Genomic DNA, 18974 nt, shown 5'->3' with positions numbered 1-18974 from the left:
GGCAGCTATGCCCAATGCTGAAGATCGTGGTGAGGAGCGCAGCCCCTGCCGGGCTGCCTCTATCATGGGGGTTCCCCGCTGCACATGGGCAGCCCCCACACTCGTGCCAGTGGAGGGAAGCTCCATGTGCCGGATCTGGAAGCCTTCTCCACCCCCTCCCACAAAGGTCCCAGGACTCAGCTGGACGGAGCCCCCCCACAGAGTTCCGAGACCTGTGGGCCGCATCTGTCCCCCAAGCACTTTCATCTGGCCTGTGACTTCCCCGTGGAGTCCCCGTGAGTTAGAGGCTGGATTTCAGGTCCCAAGATGGTGACCAGGGGGTGGGGTAACTGTCAAGGGGCAGGGCCACAGGAAAGCTCACCAAACCTTATTAAGCAGCTCTCCAGCCAAAATAATTGTCTGTCCCCGGTTTAGTCCTTCCTGTGAGCAGACATGGTGTTTAAAAAGTATTAGGTGATGGTAACCACAGCACCAAGCAGCACATGGATGGCTGTCCATACTGCCAACAAAGTGGCATATAATCCTTTTGAAACGCAACCCATTTTCCTGCAAAGGCAGCATCTTTGGTCCATCCTCAGGAGTTGCCTACAGGGGCAGGGGCAACTCCTGGCGGGGGGGGGGGGGCGCTGTCTGAGCCAAAAATCAGAAGGTGCTGATGACACAGAGCTAAGAGGGACAAGTACGAACATGCAGGTGGAAAGCACCTAAGGCAAGTGCGCATGTCCGAACACGCGCCACACACATGGCCAGTGTGTGATTGAGTGAGGTATTCAATTTGGCAGAGCACGCATGCCCAGTCATGCACTAAGCAAGTAGCCATTACGTAATCAGCCTAGAATATTCCACAGAAGGAATCGTATGATTGGCTACTTGAGAAGTATTTAAGTCAACACAGTTTCTGCCCAGACAGCCCAGCCCAAACAGAGACCAGTTCAGAGATACCTTGGGCTAGTTCACAGGCCGGCCACCTGTGAACACTGTCTCTCCGCCACCGTTATTTCCCGGCGTACCCTGTCCCTGCATGCTTGTGACCAGTCGACTCGTTTTCATCAGCTGTCGTTCCGCTCCGTTTCGCTCCATTCTACTTTGTTTTGTTTTGTTAGTTCAGTTTGTAGTTTTCAACTTAGGGTTCAATCGTTCTAAATAACTAAAAGTTTACATCTGAAACCTACGCTCCCTACAAGCGTAAGTAATAAAACTATGTTGAAACCATTATGTGTCAGTGCCGTCTCTGCCCCGCTAGCCCCCGCCTGTTTGTCCGAGCTTGTCTTCTAGCACCAGCGCTCAGCTCTGGATTGCTGACCGCCACATGCACGTGTATGTGCACGCATGCACAATGTGGGGGTTGCTTGGGCAGCAGGGCTGAGGTGACAGGGTGCTATGGGTTGGGGGTGAGGAACACCGGCAGGGCTGGGGGGCAGGGGGTTGCAGGTCCAAAGTATGGGGTACCAGCAGGGTTGGGGGCAGGGGGATGTGGGTTGGGAGTGAGACACTGGCAGGGTGGGGGGGCAGGGGGCTGTAGGTTGGAAGTGAGGCAGGGCTGGTAGGGTTGGGTGGGGCAGGGGCTTAGGAGTGAGGGGCAGAGGCAGAGCATGGGCATATCACTGCCCCCCCTACAAACATATGCCCCTCCCCCTCTCCTCCCCTGCTTTCCCATCCCTCTCACAGGTGTCCTTTTTTTTTTATAGTGGAAATACGGTAACTCTCTAAATTGTTGGTGGGGTGGGTGGGGAGAGTGTATATGTGGACACCTCACTCCCACCCTGGTGGGCAGAAGGGCTGGGCAGGTACAATTTGTTGGTGGGCGCATGTCCAGTCTATAGCATTTACAAACCTTAAACGTTTGCAGATCCCTCTTCCCAAATTTTCCTGTAGTTATGTTAAAAAAGTTTTTAATCCCAGTAAACCACACCCTAATCATTTTTGTTTTCTGGATTGCCTCTGGTTTAAGATTTTTCTGGTACTGCGATGGCCAGACATGTTTGTAGCACTGTAAAAATGATCCCACCGGTTTAACTGTATAGTGATATCTTCTATAGGCAGGGTTTTATTTAGTATATCCATTTTATATTTTTATTACATATAGTCCAGTCTTGAACCATAGCAAGCACAGAAACATACTTGTACACATACACATACACTTTCTTTTTTTTAAATTGGTCTAAAATAAAAATGGACAAAATCACTTTTTATATACTTAGTTGTTATGTTCCCCTGTGAATCACATTTTTATGGTTTTAATTATTAACCCTTGATCAGTGAGGGCAGTGAAAGCTCTAATAAAATGTAATAACAGAAACATTTTTGAGATGTTGCTATAAACAATTCCTTGAAAACAAAGCACTATACAGCAGGTATCAATGCATTATCAGATGGGTGTCATTACAAGTGTATCATGTTGGTTATGATACACAGTAAGATACTTTGATGTGATCCCTAGTTCCCAGCTATCAGACAGAAGCCCAGTATCTTTAAATAAACCCAGCAGTAGCAAACAGTACTTTTGGAACAGTGCTTACAGAGGAATAACAGGCATGTTTAATCTGTATGAGAACCATGCACTTCTGAAATACAAGTATAGGACTGTGGGGGCACATATAGAAAATGACCTGCCAATTACAGTCTGTTTTTATTATCATAATTAACCAAATTACTGTGATAATGATGAAAATAAAGATTAAAATAGAAAACTAAAAGTACAGAAGCAGCAGCAGAGCAAATTATCTTGATCCCAACAACCTCAAAGTATCTCCAGGTTGGTGATATCCAATGGGCACAGTGTCCCAAGGCCAACTGGAGTAGTACTGATACTCCTATCCCATTGATAAAGAAACCCTAGGCAGGCTACCATCACAGAACTAGGCTCTGAAACCTGATCCCTCCCCAGTGAAGTCAATGAATGGTCATATTGATGTAGATATTAAAGATAAGCACACACAGAAGTGATGGCAGGATTAAAGCTCCTTGAGAAGGTGCCCAGTGGTAGCAATGGATGTCCCTCATCTTTGTATGGAAATTCCAGTCTGAACTGCTGCCACAAGTCAGATGACTCCATCTTCTACTTGTTTAATTATCTGAGGTTTCTGTTTTGTTTCCCCTCAGTGAATGGTGCTAGTAATTATTTTAGTTTTCTGTCTTAGGTCTTAGTGTAAAAATTTTTGATCCTCCTCAACATTTCTTACGGAGATCTAGCTTGATTTGTGATTATTCCATCATTTTCATCATTATATTTGTTTTGGTTACGGACGTTATTTTGATACAGTTTCTTTGAAGATAATTTTTCTTCTTTCATTCTATGGTGCCAGGGAAATATAAATCACACAAGAAGTCAAAGCTCCAGCTGCTGCAAGAATAATTTATGAAACCTAAGTTAAAAGAGATGGAAGAGATTCCTTGCTCTAAGGTTGTACTCCACACTCCCTCCCCAGATATGGGTGAAACACTAGCCCCACTGAGGTCAAGGGAAGAATGCCCATTGACTTCAATAAGATCAGAATTTCATCCACAGTTTATTGGTAGGGACCTACCAAATTCATGATGGCACTAGTCTGTGGCTCCTTTAATCTTGCGGGTTTCTCTGTACCCTCCCCCCACTTCTGCTGATTGGTGGAGGGGCCCCACTTGCAGCTCTCTCCTGATCAGCAGGAAACCAAAAACTGTGGTTTTAAATATGACACCATTTTTGCCTCCTGTTGCTGATTGGCTGAGTGGCCCTGGATGGCCCTCCTGTTTCCTGCTGACTGGCAGGGAGGCAAAAATGAAGCCATGTTTAAAACGGTGTGGTTTTAGCTTCCCTGCTGATCAGGAGGGAGCAGCAGAGTCCTCCGCTAATCAGCACCGGAGACAGGGGCAAGGTGCACATGGGGGAACATGCAAAATTAAAGAAGCCTCTGCACACACTATTTCTGAAGTGAATTTCATAGTTTCTAGGGTCGGAAGGGACCTGAGCAGATCATCTAGTTTGACCCCCTGCCACGGCAGGAAAGAGTACTGGGGTCAAATGACCCCAGCAAGATGTTCATTCAGCCTCCTTGTAAAGACCCCCAGGATAGGAGCCAGCACCACTTCTCTTGGAAGTTGGTTCCAGATCCTAGCCGCCCTGACCGTGAAGTAGCACCTCCTGATATCTAGCCTAAATCTACCCTCTACCAGCTTGTGACCATTATTCCTGGTCACTCCTGGCAGTGCTCGAGGGAACAGGGACTTCCCCAGTGCCTGCTGATCCCCCCTGACTAGTTTGTAACAGGCCACGAGGTCCCCCCTCAGCCTTCTCTTGTGGAGGCTGAACAGGTTCAGGTCCCATAGCCTCTCCTCATAAGGCCTGCCCTGCTGCCCCCTGATCATACGAGTGGCCCTCCAATGGTCCCTCTCCATGCTGTCCACATCCCTCTTGAAGTGCGGTGCCCAGAACTGGACGCAGTACTCCAGCTGCGGCCTGACCAGTGCTGCGTAGAGGGGGAGTATCACCTCCTTGGACCTGCTCGAGATGCATCTGTGGATGTATGACAAGGTACGGTTCGCCTTCCTGACTGCTTCCCCACACTGCTGACCTATGTTCATCTTGGAGTCAGTGATGACTCCAAGATCCTTTTCTGCCTCTGTACTGACAAGAAGGGAGTTCCCCAACCTGTAGGTATGGTGCTGGTTGTTCCTCTCCAGGTGCATCACTTTGCACTTGTCAGTGTTGAATCCCATCCTGTTCTCATCCGCCCACCCTTGTAACCTGTCTAGGTCGGACTGTAGCCTATTGCTCCCTTCTAGAGTGCCCACATCCCCCCACATCTTAGTGTCATCAGCAAATTTGAACAGGGTGCTTTTTACCCCCTCGTCCAAGTCGCTGATGAAGATGTTGAACAGTGCGGGCCCAAGGACTGAGCCTTGGGGGACCCGACTGCCCACATCCTTCCAGGTTGAGAAGGACCCATCCACCACCACTCTCTGGGTGTGGCCGTCCAGCCAGTTGGCAACCGAATTGACTGTGTGGGTGTCTACACCACAGCCCCCCAGTTTCTTAATGAGAATGGGGTGAGAGATAGTGTCAAAGGCCTTCTGAAAGTCCAGGAAGACTATGTCCACTGCTACCCCTGCATCTAATGATTTGGTTATCTGATCATAGAAGGCCACCAGGTTGGTCTGACAGGACCTGCCACTGATGAACCTGTGTTGGTTGCCCCTAAGCATGAAATCCCCTGCTGGCCCCTCCTGGATGTGTGCCAGCATAATTTTCTCGAACAGCTTGCCTAGGATTGAAGTAAGACTAACTGGCCTATAGTTTCCCGGGTCCTCCTCCTTCCCCTTTTTGAAGATGGGAACCACGTTGGCCCTCTTCCAGTCCTCTGGCACCACACCAGAGCACCACAAGTGCTCGTAAAGCCATGCCGGAATCCTACAATGACCTCAGCCAATTCCTTTAGGGTGGAGATCGTCTGGACTGGCTGACTTGAATACATCCAATCCCTCCAGAAGCTCCCTAACTAGTTCCTCACTAACCCTTGGCTTAGGTGTGCCTCCTCTGGGTCCTGAGGGGGGCCCAGCGGGGGGGTGGCTGTTTCGGTCCCTGCTTAGGAAGATGGAGGCAAAGAAATTGTTAAATATGTTGGCTCTATCATCTGGTGTGACGACCAAGTTTCCTAACGTGCCCTGCAGGGGCCCCACATTACCTGGAAACTTCTTTTTACCCCCTATGTATTTAAAGAAGGACTTCTTATTGTCCTTAATCTGGGAAGCTAGTCCCAGTTCCATCTCTGCCTTGGCCTTCCTGACTGCCCCCCTACATCCCCAAGTGACTGCAGTATAGTCATCCCTGGTGATGGCCCCTCTTTTCCACTGGGTGTACGCCTCCCTTTTAGCTAGGAGATATTCCTGGATGCTTTTTGTGAGCCATGGGGCTTGTGTGCCCTCCTGCTCCCTTTTATCCTCTTTGAGTTTACCTTTCTTTGGGCTTGGAGGATTGTCTTCTTGAGGAGCGACCACTCTCCTTGGACAACTGGCTCCCCTCCCCTATGGGACCTCAGTGCATCCCTGACTATTCTCCTTAGCTTACTGAAGTCCGCCCTTCTGAAATCTAGGGCTGCTGCCTTGCTGCAGGCCTTTGCCAAATTGTGCTGGATGGTGAATTCCAGCAGGCAATGATCACTGTTGCCCAGGTGGTCGTGCACCTGCAGCCCCTTCACCAGGTCATCTCCCGTGGCAAGCACCAGGCCCAACAAGGCGTCTCCCCTGGTGGGGCTGTGCACCTCCTGGGTCAGATGGAGGTCCTGCATTCTGGCTTAGAACATACGTGAGCGGTCAGACCTGGCTGACTGCTCTTCCCAGCAGATGTCTGGGAAATTCAGGTCCCCCATGACTACCACATCCACAATTTGGTAGGTCCCTATCTACTGGGTTTGTTCTTTTTAGAATCTAATGAGAAAAACATTATAATTATATTTAACTGCATTCTACCAGTTTGAGTGCTGTGTTGGGGAGTATGAGATGTTGTTCCAAGTACCTTCTGAGTAAGGGGGCTACAGCAGCAGTGGGCAAAATGCAGCCCACAGGCTGGACTACCAAGGGATTTTATCTGGCCTGCAATGGGTCCCTGGGCCCCACCTGGCCCAGGTATGTGGGCCAGCCCAAGCCATGGCGTATGCAACCAGTTCCACTGCCCTGGGTGCATTGTGGAGCTGGGACAGCATGGGTGCTGGACTCAGCTTTCTGGCAGCCCTGGTGGTGGTGGCTCATTCCAGCTGCTGTTGCCAGAGTCGTTGCCAGCCCCAGCCCCGGCCCCGGCCCCAGCCCCTCTACTTGGGCACCCTGACCCATCTGTCCCACCCTCACTGCAGGGGATGCTGGATGGAGTGTGCAGGTGGGGTCTGCATGGTGACCAGCCCAGGACCGCCATGGACAGGACACACTTGGCTATGCAGATGGGATGGTGCTGTGGGTGGGCAAGGAGTGCTGTCTGGGAGTGGGACAAGCAGGCAGGGTCAGGATCACAGGACAGTGACAATATAGGGCCAGGCCCAGGGGAAAAGCCACAATCTGCTCCCACCATGTCCCTGCAACAAGCACCAGTTCCACAGGCAGGGACACACAGGGAGCAGATCTCAGCTCTGACCTGGGCCCCAGCCGTGGCTTGTGCTGTCACTGCTCCAAGATCCTAGCCCTGGCCCTGACTGCCTGTCCTGCTCCTAGATCCAAAGCCCCATCCCATCTGCCCAGCCAAGCATTCCCTACCTGTGGGATTCCTGGAGACCCTGCCCTCCCACTCTGTCTGGGGCCTCTGGCAGTAGGTGCAGGGCGGATGGGTCCAGGCTGGATAGAATCAGTTGCCCTCCCCCGCCTCCTGCACTCACAGGCCATGCCGGGTCAGCACCACCCTCCTGCCATGCCATGTTTGGTCACCACTGCCCTTCTCCCCCTCCTCCAGCCCACAACATCTTACCGAATCTCCCCACATGGAGCTCAGGCCCAAATAATTGCCCATTCCTGAGCTAGTGCCTGCATCTCTTGCTTCCTGGATGAGTGCTCCCCTCCCCCCCACCCCGCCATTTAAAGCCTGCTAGTCATGGGTTTCTGTCAGACTACAATTTCACAAATTACCTGGCATATACCTGAGTGAGCATATGCATGTGATCCATGTACCTGCACAGCTCTGCTGAGTATGTGGTTTTTTGGGTGCCCAGAGGTCAATTGCAAACTTGTCTGCAAGTGCCAAAACTGGTATTTATGAGGCTGAGTAACTGCTATTTAGGCACATAAAGTACATTCTTATTCTGCCCTAAAGGCCTAGTTTTAAAGCTGTGGAGCTCTCCAGTTAGAATTATTCATTCTTCTCGCTTCTGAAAATCTGGCTGTAAGTACTTGCCTTGCCTAAGAGTATAACTGTACAGTGAACCAGTGACAAAGGTGAGAACAGAACCCAGGAGGCCTGGCTAGCAGTATGCTACTATATCCACCCACTAGTTATACCTACCCCACCTATCAGGCTATCAGTCAGGAACTAAATTCCAGATAACAACAGCATATAATTGTTTAACCTTTTGACATAATATGATAGTTAATAATATAATGCTTAACATTTCCTTTTCTGAGTGCTAATTATTCTAGATATTTTTAAATGACTGTGGCTGGCTCCATCATGGTATTGGGGTCAACATATAAGTATGGCAGTTCATATAAGTGTTGTCATATACTAGATATTTTAAAATTGTGTTTACTTCTTTGTATTCTTTCATATCTTTTGCTGCTGTGTTTTAGGATACTGTGATCAGTTCCTATGTCTGGAACATCACAACCACGTGATACTCTCTTAGGATTTCTGGTGACATCACAATAGCTGGTCTGAGTCTGACAATAGCATTTAATGCAAAGCCAGTCAGTGCACACTATAAGGATGATAGAAGGAAGAAGATGAGCTATTCTCTTGATGAATCAATTGCTGTCCCACTGATTTCCTAAGCAAAGGAACTTTTTCCTGTTATCTGAATGAAAAATTGCAGGCTCTGGTCCAATGGCTATCTTACATTGACCAATACAACCCAATATTATGACCTAACATCACCGGGGTCTACTGCTTTGTCCCAGAACTATTTGCTGCATCTCTAATTTAACATGTGGATCTTGGACTGGCCTCCCCAGCCATCTACAGTAGACTCACTGATGACTTTCCTATTTACTGGAAGACTGCCATCCTCATATCAAGGGACTGACATCACCTCTGATGAACTGGTTCTCTACAAAGAAGAAAGCCCAATGCATCACCCTAAGAGATGATATCATGAACACTGGAAAATTTCTGGAACACAGCTTGAAGCACAGAATCTCCTGGACCTTCCTCTAGATCCAGTTTTGTAATGTCCCAACTCAGAGCTGTGCATAATTAGCATAGCATTTGGAAAACCATGAGTAGTCTCCTAAGTGTAATGTAGGGTTTGCTTACTTCTTTTTTTTTTTAAACCCATTAAATTATTTTCTTTTATTGTGCTCAAATAAATCAGAAGACAATGTAAACTATGTACACAAGAATGTTTCCTCTTTGATGGTGAGCAGTAACTAAGTAGGCCTAAGGGAAAGAGGTGCCTCTGCCATTTCATTTTTTAAACTCTAATATTCAGTTTTCATATGCAGTTTCATCTGCAGTATTGTCCACTCCCAAGCATTAAATAATAATGACTTAGCTCCCCAAAATCTTGATATTCAACATTAAAATGTTGATGCATTTTTTAAAACATAAGTATTCTTTTTATTTGCTTATTTTCTTTCATTTAGCCTTTACGGTTTATGGTTTCAACATTTTCCCCTACAAACATGAGAACTAGAGACTTTTAATGACAGTGGGTATTTTAAAGCCATCTCTTCACAACATGAGCTGGGGCTTTAAGAAAAACATCAGATATTGCAGGACTCAAAATAAATTTGCAAGAGATGGTAGCATTGCAACTGGCCTACTATGTACACAGATAGGAAGGTATTTGTATACCTAACACTATTGAAATATCTTTTAAATAGTAATATATATATATAAATTGATTTTTCTTAGTGGCATTTGATTCTAAAAATTCTCAGATTGATTGGAAGCTTTTTAAAGAGCTTATATTAAACATATTTTTATTCAGGTCATTGGAAAGACTCCAGTTGATTTCAGTGGCAGTGGGGTCAAGTCATTAGGGCAATGCTTAAAAGAGTGAGGTCAGCTAGTAAGGTGTTCTGTAATATATAACTAGATTAGGAGGAAAAGTCTGTTTTTATAATGTAATAGCTAACCCACTGTGAGACAATATTCTGGTAGTGGACATGGCAAGTTATAGATTCACCTTGCATTCACTCCAATCAATCATCATTCTATGCTAAAACAAAACTCCCACTTACCCTGTCTACATTAGGAATTTACAGTGTGGCAGCAATCATGTGTTAGAATCTCATGTACTTCTACAGGAAGGAAAATACATATGTGACTTTAATCCTGCTGTTAAAAGCATAACACTATTGCTAAACTAATAAACATTACAAAGACCGTTTAATTTTACTGTGTGTTGTTACATGCCTGTATGAAATTGCCATACTAGATTAGACCTAGTATCTGTCCTTTCTTTCTCTGACTGGCCAACATTATATGTTTCAGAAGAGGGGCAAAGAAACATCCTAATCTGTATTACTTAGAAATTGTCTTAATTCTAAAGTGTAAGGTTTAAATTCTCTTTCAATATTGTTTTATGTTACCATTGACCAAGACAGCTCTAGGTACCCTAGTTAAATGCTCTGTCCCTTTTTGAATCATGCAGTTTTTGACCTAACTATAACCTGTGGCAGTGAGTTCCATAGCAGAATTATGCACAGTATAAGAAAACATGTCTTTGTCTGTTACGAAATTGCCATCTCTTAATTTCATTGCAAGTGCCTTTGTTCTTGTGTTATGACAGAGAGAACAGAAGTTCGCAGTATACTTTCTATACTGTCACTATTTTATATATATTTTTATGTGTCCAGAGTCCACAAAGAAGCTAAAATAAACCAAGCATAGGAAGTTAGTGGCTCTAGAGGGAGAGAAGAGATACAGCTACTGGTGACCCAGCTTAAAGAGGGGCTAAAGATAAGACCTATTTGATAGGATGCAGTACTCTCTATAATTGTGTTTCTGTGTGGCATTCTGCTGTACCTTTCTGAACATAGTGGAGTTTGAACATGAGCAACTTTGAAAGACTATAAAGAGAAATGGTTATAGGTCTCAGGTGGAGTTGCTTGCAGAGCTGGCAGTTACAAGATAAGCACATAAGCTGTTGAAATTATCTGCTCTGGAACAGAGTGTCTATATGGGAACCTACTCTGGAATAGGTTTTTGCAAAATAGTTCGTTTAGCAATAGCTATTCTACTAGCTTCCTGTTGTAGATAAACTCACACACAGAGTAAAGTGTTTGCTGTGTGCTTGGTATTAGTTTCTGAATGACGAGCAAAGCATATTCTTACAGCAGTACTTCCACAATGATGGCATAATGACAGTCGATTCAATTAGAGATGTAGTAGATAAGGCTGCGTTTTGCCAAAACACTAAACTCAAACTACATGTGAATTAAGTTTGCTGCTCTTTTTGCTATTTCATCTATCTTTGCTTAAAGCTATGGTAAGAACTATGTGCATATTGCAAATAAACTAGGACAGAGATCTGAGATATTTTCTTTCTTATCTAAGCATTACTCCACTTCAAATTCCAAAAGCTGAAATAGTCTGAACAGCGTAGAAAGACCTGTATAGTCTTAGTTGAAAAGACAGTCATTCAATCATTAATCATTTAGAACTAAAAACATGTCTGGGGGAATGGGAGGGAGGAGAGAAACTCCCTAAAAATGATACTATTTCAGTCTTGCTGTAGCAAGTGGTTAGAGAAAATGAATGCTAAAATAACAGCCATGGATTTAGGTGCCTTTTCAACAGCAGCCAGCAGGTTTCAAATGACTTGAGCAGACAGACTAAAGTTTCAAGCAACACATGCCTGGAAGGACATTCCATTCTACCTAGATAATTCCCAAAATATGATCTGAAGCCAACAGCTGATCAGATGGAGTCTCACACGTGCACTGTGCTTTACTCAGTGGGCTGAATTAATTGTAAACACAGAAATTCACAAACAATAAAAGACTGTTAGGTGACTAGATTGCTTTACAGGCACATCATAAAAAAAAAGCCAAGGAAGTTTCAGACTTCTTGGCTGGAGTTTACTATATATATATTTGCTTGTGTCCCATGCTCCTGTGTACTTTGCGAAGATTTAGTGTTATGTAGTGATCTATTCAAGATCTTGGAGCATGATTGTACAATAAAAAGAGCTACAAGCAGATCATTTACATGTCTGTTTGTAAATGATTTCCATATTCTGTAAGGACTATTAGCGTTCATCAGTCTCTTATTAGACATGTCACTGTTTACATGTGATGTCATCATTAAAAGCAGGTGAAGCTGGCCGTGGAAGAGCCGGGGAGAGGCTCTCCGGCTCTTTTTTATGCATGGCTTTGGGGAACGGGTCATGAACCAGTCACAGATTTGGAGAAATAAAGATTTTATTATTTTCACTAGGTAAGGGTAAGGTCCACTGGGTCATGAGGTTCAGGTCCACTCCCTTGCTTTCAAGGCTACCGATTGGGCGCCTTGGGGCGGCTGAGTGGAGCCTTAGTCGCAGACCTGGTCAGCAGCTCATTTAACAGACTACAGGATAAACATATATCTGATTATAAACATGCAATATTGCCTGTTAACTATTTATAAAGCTAGCAGTTAAAAAACGGATATAACTAATAAAAGGCAGATATAACTAATTTACCAACAGGGTCACGCACAATACATTACCAAGCAAGCTAGCCAGAAGATTGACATTTCCGAGCGTTTTCCGCAGAGGCCTCTGAGACGTCCTCTCGAGAGAAGGGGAGAGTGGCTATTCAGGTGATCAGTCCGATTGCCCTTGTGGCACTGTTTCTGTATTTCATGTTCATTCTCTCTCTGACGTGGAGTGCTTGTGTCGGTTTTTTATACTTTGTTTTAGCCAATTACCTTTTGAACTTGCATTCGCTCCTTGTATGGTTGTGTATATTTTGTATTTCCGAGCACGACCGCGAATGTCCACTTTCGCCTCAGTTTCCCCGTGCAGAAGTTGACTCAGAAGCTGATGCATGTTGCGCGCAGCTTAGCATGGACATGCCGGAGCAGCCTGGCCATTCATTCGGGCTTTTTCGTGCAACACAGTCGACCAGATTCAAGTTGACAGAGGCCTGGTCTCAAACTCCCACTTCCATCAGAACTGTCCAATCAGGGTTGAGAACAGTGTTTAGACATGGCTAGGCTGCAACCTTACTCCCTAGCCAACCAACTTAGAGAAACCAGCAGCTTAGAGAAACTGCTGGGAGGGCAACCCAGGCTTGTGGTTACCAGTGCACTTCTACTGGATGATTAGCTGTGCTACCCTGCCAGCCACAAAAGTATGAAAGAAATCCAGCTGAGAAATCCACATTGTAAAAGTGGAGAAAAACAAGGCAAGAGGCCATGGACAACTTATTGTGAACAGGCAAAGAGGGCAGAACCCCAAGCATTGCTTACAGAGCCCTTATTGGACAGCAATGGGTCCACTCCTGGGTACCACTGAGGTGACTAAACTGGAATTTGGGGGGAATTTTGTTTTTCTGGAACTGTGACAGATATGCTAATCACAACCTCTCCACAGGTGAGTAGTGCCTTTAGCGTGCTTCTCAAATGCACATATCACTAGTCCCATGATAGTAGCCAAATGGTGCTTTAATTAGTTTAGTTCAAACTGGCAAGAGCCAAGACATAAAATAAGAAGAGATTGAAGATTACATAGCTTTGACCATCTAGGTTACAGTCTCTATGCTATAAACAGGTATCCTGGTTTTCTCTGTTTAAAAATCCAAAATTCTCCAATTTAAAAAAAAATCCAAAATTCCCCAATTAAAACCCCCAAATCCATGTTTTTCCACAATTAAAACAAAATGCCACTATATGTATATGTCACTGGTAGGTGTTGTAGGGCTTAGGCCCCTTCTTGGTTGATGCCTTGTTCCCCAGTGACATCAGGGTGAGATCTGGGTTTGGCACCACTGCAGTGGTTCAGGTCCTGCTCCTACTCTCCTGCCATGTCTTTGATGTTGCTTTTGATCTTCTCTTGGGGGCAGTTCCCTATAGGTGGTATGAGAAGATCAAGGATACCTGTCCAGAGAAATTCCCCAGCCAGAGGGGCATGTCCAGTAGCAGCAGGGTGACCATGCTCCATAGGAAGCTTCTGATCTGCCCAGGCTCAGCCTTATCAACTTGCCAGGTGAGCCAGATTGGTTCAATCAAGGCTCTTGGAGCTATTTCTGGCCCTATACACCAGCACGAAGAAGGAAGGTAAAGAGGAGAAGAAGGGGCCAGCAGAGAGGACAATTGCCTCCTCACCGGTCTGGACTGAAGCCCCCAGGAACAGGGCAGCAGACCCACAGGGTCTATAGAGGTTGGAGGAGCTTGGAAAAAGCGTGACACATTAATTGGCTGCAGCGGGTGGTTAATGGAGCTGGCAAGATGCTAATTATCGAAGGAAAATAAAAATGCAGTGATCAGGAACTTGTGGACCGAATGAGAAGAGGAGGGATAGCTGCCACTATGAACCCCGGCACCATGGGGAAACGTGGATAACCAGGCACACCAGGTCTTTTTGGTTTTTTTCTTTTTTTTCAAGGAGGCTTTTTCTTTCCTTTTGCTCGTCCTTACATTCTGATGGGTGGTAGTCAGCTCCCGGTTGGGGAGTCATCACCCCACCCCAATTCAATCAATTAATCAAGTCATGGCAGGCAAGAAGTGACAGGAGCACTGACCTAATTGACTGACTGGCATCCGTCCAGCAAAAGAATGGCAAGTGAATGTCAACAGGATGCAGAGGTCTGCATCTGTACACAGTGATATCCTGACAGGTGGCCCTAGGGGACCTCAACCCTGGGTTTCTTTGTGGGGCTCCAACCTCCCCTTTACCTCACCCTTACCACGTCCATGGCCTGGGCAGACACTGCTCACCACAGGTTTTCCCCTGGATGATCTTGCCTCATCCACACCACCCAACTCAAAGGATCAGGCCTTCCTGGCTGTCAGTATTCCTGAGTCCATCCCTCGTCTGGGCCGGCTCCCAGGCAACTAAACCTGTCCTGTCCAGGGTTAACTGGAACTGAGGAAACTTAACTGAAAATGGTCAGCATCTGTCAGTGGGATCCTGGGATTCCATCTCCCAGGATCCTTGGTCACTTGGGGGACTCAGCTGTCCCTTCTATCCTAGTAGGTGTGGGAACGGGCAGCCGCCCTATGCCAAGTCTCTGTCGGCCCTCTCAGCACAACCTTCTTGGGGCCTGGCTGACCTGTGGCTAGGCTATCCTGTCCCACCAGCCAGCATTGTTTGCTCCCCCCTCCCAGGGGTCTGTGCTCTTCTGTGCCTCTCTCACTGTGGTGCTGCCTAGGGGTGTCTGTGGGCCCTTGGGGCCATCCACCGCCACAGTGCCTGAGTTCCCAGTCAGAGTCTCGCTGTTCTGGCATCCTGTGGGGCTGCTGCTCCCTGGTGGGGCTCCCTCACCCCTGTTTGCTCTCGGGGCTTAAGTTCTCCGCCCTGCCTGTCTGGGTCCTCTGGCAGGCACCCGGCCTCTTCCCCCAGTGTCCAGAATTCATGCTCCCTGGCTCCGCAGCCCGCACCTCTCTGCTGGCGTTCCCCTTTTCTTTCTCTGAGGTGGGCTCAGCTGTGTCCCCAGCTGTTTCTTGAAGAGCCCGCACTTTGCTGAGGCCACGCCCCCTTCCTCCACCAATTTACAGGCTCAGGCAGCTCTGGTATTGTGAAGCCTGCCCCAGCATCTCTCCCCAGCTACCACTCTTCGTTGCCTCTGTGGTGAATATTGGGGCGCATTGGGGGAGTGTCTGGGGTGAGTCAGGGGGGTCTTCACCTCCCCTCTCACAGTATAGTTATCAGCTGAACACAATATTTTATTGATACTGTGCCCATCTGGTCTTGAACATCCGGTCACGCACTGCATGGCCCCAGATGCCCAGGGCTGTTTGCCTGTCTGTCCCTGCTGTCCTGCCGAGTGGATGTCTCTCTCCCGAGTAGTCTTGCCCCAATCTCACCTGTCATGACTTTGTATCTTATTCCAGTGGTGGGGTGTCTGACTGCTGGGGTTCTCGAGTATGGGACAGCTGGATGATGATCTTCTGCGAGGCTCCACCTCCCCTCTACCTCACCCTTACACCCTGCCTTGATGGGTTCATGATGTCCTTCAGCCAGTTTCTCCGACTGTTGGGGTTCTGCAGATGCTCACTGGGGATGGTAGTATCAGCCTGAGGGGCCTAACCCTACCTCCGCACACAGCGCCTTACTACTGCCTGTCCTCCCAGGGGATAGCAACCCCTCCTGGTCTTAAGCAACACCTGGTCCCTAGATACCTCGCACCACAACCCCTCCAAAGGTGGGAAACAAAATAAACGTTATCAACAACAAAGAAAATATGAAGATGTGCACAAAAAGGGGAAGGTCTCTGCCCTCTTGCCTTCTATACTCACAGCTAGCTCAACAATGCCAGGCCTCAGATGCCCGAGGTCCCTAGGCAGCCATAAACTGGGACCTGGCTAGACTGCCAGCTTCAACGCTCTCCTCCTCACTCTTCGACCCATCTGTGGGCTCACTGGACCCATGGTGGCCCTTCTCCGTACACCTCCCACACGTCCCTCGTCGGGGGGGGCTCTACGCCACTGGGGCCCATCCTCTGCAGCCCCTTGCGCTGCTTATGCCCTTCATCCCCCACCTGGGGCATCTCCTTAAGCCCACCGGAGCCTGCAACAATCCCACGTGGTCTGGCATCCTGGTGGCTGCTGCTCCTTCCGGCTCCCCAGTAGTAGCCCCTGCTGTCACCCTCCCTCCATTCTTTCCAGTCTACAGGGCCAGGTCCCCGGTCTGAGTGAGGGATGACAGCTTCCTTGCTCTCTGTGCTGCCACTGGCAGCGTTGTTCCTGCAGTGGGCTTTGCTGCGTTATCCACTGGCCACAGCTGTATAAAGGCGTGGCTAACGAGCCGCTCGGGTCCTGCCTCCATTTTCGGCTTCACCGCAGATCCTGCTACATGCAAGAAGTTTTTTGTTTCTTTGTTTACTTTTGCCTTCCCCGGCAGGTTCCTGACCCCAGGGTTCCCCCCTGGTTCCTCAGGGTCTGCCCCTCTGTTTCTCCCCGTGACAGATACATTTACAATTTTAATGCAGTTTGGAAGCCTAAGAGTGCCTCAGTCATTACAATATAAACTCTAAATACCTATATATTTTGGCATTTGATTTTGGTTTTTTTATCATGGAAAATCAGAACTCTGGCAGCCTGCAAGGGGAAACCCATGGATTCCTGGGTTTTTCTCCTTTAGAGGAGAAAATCTGCACTTTTTCCATGGTGAACAGTAAACACAGACCCCCAGTAATAAAATATTTTCATCATGTGTTAAATAAAGCTTTTTGCATTGGCTTGACCAGCCACTTCTGGTAATATATATTTTTTTTATTGTGAGAAATAAGTGATCTGATAATATTTTGTGTATTAATTTAAATGCCTTGGTGTATAACAATGTACATACTTATACCAGTTTTTCTTGTTTGAGAGGTCAAAACATCTGAGGGGAAGAGGAGTCCTGGAGATCTGACTGTATTTTAAGGAGGCCCTGTGAGAAGGGAGGAGAAAGCCCCCCAACTTGCCCCATGCACCCCCTGCCCCCTGACTTGTTCCAACACTCACCACAGGTGCAGGAAGGAATGACAGCTGGGGAGAAACACTGAGACAGGAAGAGCAGGCGCAGCAGTTTTGGAGCTGCCTGAACCTGCAAATCAGCCGGGAAAGGGGACATAGCCAGAAAAAGGCAGGGGCTGCTAAAAAGGCAGCCAAAGACTCAGTTGAAGGACCCTGAGGGAGAGAGCTGAACATCAGTGGGGAGACACTGGCAGGTGACTCAAGGAAACCAAGCCCTGGGAGTGGAGGGACACTGGGGAATACCACCAGGGAGAAGCGACTCATCGGGATGCCAGCATGGGCAGTCAGGGCTGCAAGGAGAGACCCAGGAGATGTGGCAGAGGGGCAGAGGGGCCACTGGCATTCTTGGGCAGTGTGGGAGGTAAAGGGTTGCGGAGTGCCATGGAGCACAGTGAGGGAGAGACTCCAGCTCACCTAGAAGCCTCTCCAGAGAGATGAGCTGAGGGAACCGTGAAGTGTGGGGAAAGAGAGATGGGCAGCACTGGCTGCTGTGACCCAGTCAGCCCAGCCTCAGGTCAAATGGGGCCATGGTGGGAAGGGATGGGGACCCAAAGGAAGGCCTACCTAGAGAGATGGCAGAGGCCCAGCAGGGAGCTGCTGCACCTCCTGGACAACTATTAGGCAGAGGGGAGCCAAGAGGCCCCAAGTAGGATGAAGGGCCTGGGAGACAAAATTCCAGGAACCCATCAGCAGACGCTGACCTTTTCTGTTTATTGTATTCCTAAATTTGTGGTTAACCCAAGATTAGGGTATTTTTAGTTGCTAAGGCCATGGTTCATAGGCAAAGGACTGTCTTCAGAAGACTGATGGCCAGAAGGTCACCAACTCTTGGAGGTGGGTGGCGCAGATGACTCAGGATCATCTGAGCGCAGGACCTGCAGAGAGCGGAGTCCACCTTGCCCATGGATGTGGTAAGGGTAGGGTAAAGAGGAGGTTGGAGCCCCATGAAGAAATCCAGGTGTGAGATACCATGGGCCACCTATCAGGAACTATCTCCCAAGAAAAATATAACATCTAAGGCGTGGCAGGAAAGTAGGAGCAGCAACCAAACCATGTAGGTGGTGCCAAATCTGGATCTCAACATGACGTCACTGGGGGGCAAGGCACCAGTCAAGAAGGGGCCAAAGCCCTACAACACCTACCAGCAATAGGCCCTTTTAAGTGTACAGGAGCAAGCTATCCTGATGTGATGGAAGAATGAAAAGTACAACAGGAGACCAGCCTGGTAGGACTGTGCAAAGCTTTGGATCATGATTTGGATTCAGAGATGATTCAGATGATTTAGAGGCCAAATCTATGAATCTGAATCAAACTGTAGGAAGCTTTATGCTTTCCAGATTGACTCAGAGCTTCTGAATTGATTCAGAAAAGATTCGGAGATTCGGCCATAGGGTATAATGGGGAATCAATGAAATATCCATAACTTTGTTGTCTTTTGGCTGATTAAGACGAAACTTGCAGGAATGGTAGCCTTGGCTGAGAACGTGATGTGTGGCACATTTCAAGGAGATAGGTGCATGGGGTTTGGGGGAAACTGCATCCCAAATTCTTGAAAGCAAAACTCATGTCACATGTGTATTAAGCCACAGCGGGGTTGAAACTTCAGGGATGGTAGCCCCTGCTGAGGCCACAAAGCCTGCCAAGTTTCAAGGAGATAGGTGCAGGGGCTTTGGGGAAAACTGCACCTCAAACTGTGGAC

The sequence above is a fragment of the Crocodylus siamensis genome, chromosome 3 (assembly GCF_052110815.1).
Source record: "Crocodylus siamensis isolate JL-2025a chromosome 3, ASM5211081v1, whole genome shotgun sequence".
NCBI classification, from domain to species: Eukaryota; Metazoa; Chordata; order Crocodylia; family Crocodylidae; genus Crocodylus; species Crocodylus siamensis.
Note: the sequence above shows the minus strand (reverse complement) of the source record.